The sequence below is a fragment of the Pseudonaja textilis genome, unplaced genomic scaffold, assembly GCF_049901715.1.
Source record: "Pseudonaja textilis isolate UNSWEBS1 unplaced genomic scaffold, rPseTex1.2 PTEXSCF20, whole genome shotgun sequence".
NCBI classification, from domain to species: domain Eukaryota; kingdom Metazoa; phylum Chordata; class Lepidosauria; order Squamata; family Elapidae; genus Pseudonaja; species Pseudonaja textilis.
The window spans coordinates 2,048,203-2,052,122 of NW_028262864.1; the positions used below are offsets into that span (position 1 = coordinate 2,048,203).

The following is a 3,920-nucleotide window of genomic DNA, read 5'->3' on the forward strand; positions in this document are numbered from 1 at the left end:
TATACTTATTCCAGATGATTCCAATAAGATTGAAAAAAAAATACTTTGAAGATTTAAATAAAATGATGCTGAAATTTATTTGGCAGGGGAGAAAGACAAAAATTAAGATAAAACTATTGCAGGATGCAATAGAGGGGGTTTTGGATTACCCAATTGGGAACTATATTATCAGGCAACAATATTGATGTGGATGAAGGAATGGATTGTATTGAAAAATGCCAGATTACTAACGTAAGGACATGATTTACAATTGGGTTGGCATGCATTTTTATGGTATAAAGTGTAAGGCACATGGATATTTTAGGAGACATTATATTAAAGATGCTTCATTAACAGTATGGGAAAAGATAACAGACTATCATTATTTGAAAATACCAGTCTGGTTATCAACTTTAGAAGCCTTTTCATATCCATGGTTATTTAAAAAGGAACACATAATTAGATATGATGAAATTGTAAGCGAAAAGGGTGAACTCAAAACAAAGCAAGTATTAGAGTTACAAGGGACAAATATAAATTGGTATTCAGTCAATTCCTTATAAAACCCAGCCATCTTAATGTCTTTTTCATACCTTGTATGTATTCGTATTTGGAAGGAAGCATGAAGTGCTCCAAAATCTCCTGGTAGACGGCTGCATTGACCTTGGATTTAATGAAGCACAGTGGACCAACACCAGCAGATGCCATGGCTCCCCAAATCAACAGACCGTGGAAACTTCACACTGGACTTCAAGCATCTTGCAGTATGTGCCTCTCCATTCTTCCTCCAGACTCTGGGTCCTTGGTTTCCAAATGAGATGCAAAAGTTGCTCTCATCAGAAAAGAGGACTTTGGACCACTGAGCAACAGACCAGTTCTGTTTTTCTTTAGCCCAGGTAAGACGCTTCTGACTTTGTTTGTTGTTCAGGAGCGGCTTGACAAGAGGAATACGACATTTGAAGCCCATGTCCAGGATCTGTCTGTGTGTGCTGGCTCTTGATGCACTGACTCCAGCCTCACTCCACTCCTTGTGAAAATCCCCAACACTTTTGAATGGCCTTTTCCTGACAATCCTCTCCAGGCTGCGGTCATCCCTGCTGCTTGTGCACCTTTTTCTTCCACACTTTTCCCTTCCACATAACTTTCTGTTAATGTGCTTTGATACAGCACTTTGGGAACATCCAGCTTCTTTTGCAATTACCTTTTGTGGCTTTCCCTCCTTATCGAGGGTGTCAATGATGGTTTTCTGCACAACTGTCAGGTCAGCAGTCTGCCCCATGATTGTGATTCCCTGACTGAGAGACCATTTAAAGGCTCAGGAACCCTTTGCAGGTGTTATGGCTTAATTAGCTGATTAGAGTGGGACACTTTGAGCCTAGCATATTGAACCTTTTCACAATATTCTAATTGTGGAACAGAGGGAGCGGGGGAAATATTGTTGTAAGTCAAGGGCTGGCTGAAATTCCCTCTCACCCACCCCCTTGTTTCTCTGACATTCCCTGCAGGATGTCTGAGCCACTGCCCTTGTCATCCGTGACGGCCTAAGAGATGTGCTGCCTCCTGCACTGGCTGTCCAGCTGAACTCCCGCCCAACGGGAACGCTTCCTCCGAGACCTGGTAGACAAGGCCATCCCTTGGAAGCTGTTTCCCCTGCTGGAGAGCCTTTTGGGACTCCGGGTGGGATCCAGGAAGCCCCCCGCCATCAACGAGTGCCAGATGCGTCTCTGGGACCAGTGGTTCCATAGCTGGTCGGAAGCTGAGAGCAACAAGATTATCTGGCAGATGGAAGAGGAGATGCCAGATTTGGCTGGATGGTTTTAACGAGAAGTGGCGACCACCACCGGACAAGTCTGAGGCAGGCCATGGCTCTCTCCCTTCCATCCCCCCCACCATCTCCCTTCCATTTTTTTTTTTGGGGGGGGGGGACACTGATTTCTCTGGACGTCTTCCACCAGCTGCTGTCAAAGCTTGACGAAAGGCCTTTCTGTGTGCAACCCCGAATAATATGAAAATAAAATATTGTTTAGTAAATGCAAAGGATTAAATGTTGGGTTGTGTGCTGAAAATTGGGGGGAATTATATTTTCCTTCCTTCCTTCTATTCTTTCCTCTCTCCCTCTACCCCATTTCCTTTCTTCTTCCCTCATTGTTTCTTTCCTCCTTCCCTGTTTCCTTTCTTCCCTGCCTTCTTCCTTCCTTGCCTCCCAATGTCGTGCCCCTGGTGGAGACTGACTCTGAGGAAGAGGAGGAACAACCAACAGGGAGTGGGAGTGTGGCTCCAGAGGTGGTGGAGGAGGCTGGGGAAGGGCAGAGGCCGGCTGACCAATCAGAAGAGGATCCAGGCCGATCCCCTATCCATCCAAGGTCGCACACGGAGGAGAAGAACAGGGAAAAGTGAGGTCTACTCAGGAGGAGATTACCATGATACTCCTCGTGGCTTGCAGCTGGGAGCTATGTATATAAGTTTGTAACTGCGTAGTCAGAATTGCTGGAGTCAAAGTTTAGTGTTTCCTTTGAAAGAGGTTTATCTTTGTTGGCATTCTTCCCATGGACTCTCCCCGTTATCTTCCTGGAATGTATGATTAATTATCTTGGCTTGCTTCAACTTTAAAAGCAGGCGGGCTGGGGAATTCAATCAATCCATCAGAATAGAGCTGGAAGGGACCTTGGTGGTCTTCTAGTCCAACTCCCTACTCAAGCAGGAGAACCCTATGTGTTCTGACCCACGCCCTTTTCCGACAAATCAAACACAATTCAAAAAGAACAGAAACCTTGTAATGCTTTTACAAAATAATTAGCTGTAATAAGCACAAGCCTTGCCAAACTGTGTGAGACTTGCCAAAAGATAACAGACAAGAAATAATTTGCAAACTAAGAATCTTTAAATACAAACTCAGGATACTGGAATGTCCACGAGGCTGTAGTTTCAAAACATCTTTGCCTTCTGCAAAGAAGGTTAGTTTCACAGCTGGCTTTTATCTTCTTGAAGGAGGGGCCATTACCTTGCAGCCTTACTCCCGAGTCACCCGTGCTGTTGTAACTGTTCTTTCCTTTGAGCAATCCTGCGCGCACGTGCACTTGGCACAGGCTCCTCGGGAACCTCCTCATCACTGCTGCCAGCCCCCACAATCTCTGAAGGCAGCAGTCCACTCCCTAATGGTCCTGGCCCCTCATCTGAGTCCTCAGTTTCCTCAGCTGTCCGCACCTGCTGCTGACTAACCACAACACTATGCCAAGGCAAGACAAGAAGCAACAGATGGAAAATAATCAAGGAGAGAAGTCAGACTAGAAGACCTCTAAAGTCCCTTCCAATTCTGTTATTCAAAGGTTCAACAGATAAGTATGTGCGCATAGGATATGGGTTAAATTCAGCTCTCATATGTTATTCCATGCCTGGCCACTAGAGGCCCTACTGAGTCTTCAATGTTTTTTAAGCTTGGCAGCTGTAAGATGAAATGGACTTCAACTCCCAGAATTCTTCAGCCAACTATGCTGGCTGGGGAATTCTGGGAGTTGAAGTCCACACATCTTAAAGTAGCTATGTTTGTAAAACACTGCTTTAGTGGATAACCTCACCAGCCAACATGGAGCATAGATCAGCCTTTCCAAACTTTATCTCTTTTGGACTACAGCTCCCTTGGTTGTGGATTATGGGAATTTTAGCCCAAGGATAAACATCTGGAGTATCTCTCCCACCCAGCTGAGTGAGGCTCTCTTAGTAGCTGGCTTTTTTAGAAAAAGAATCTGATTAATGAGATGCATCAAGCCAACATAGGATGTTTTGGCCTTTGGCATATGTTGGGTGAATCATGGTTTAATGCAAATCCAACCAATTGAGGTTTATTTGATACACGATGGTTAAAGCATAGCTCAACTCAACCGCTGACTCAAGTTATCTATTTTTGTAGTTGTTTCATGAACAGGATCCTTTGATCAACAGGG

General features: G+C 44.7%; 1 pseudogene; it reads left to right on the plus strand.

Moving 5' to 3' along the window:
• Positions 1 to 1,485: 1,485 nt before the first annotated feature.
• LOC148123740 (uncharacterized protein C14orf119 homolog) lies at positions 1,486 to 2,591 on the plus strand (annotated as a pseudogene).
• The last annotated feature ends 1,329 nt before the right edge of the window (positions 2,592 to 3,920 follow it).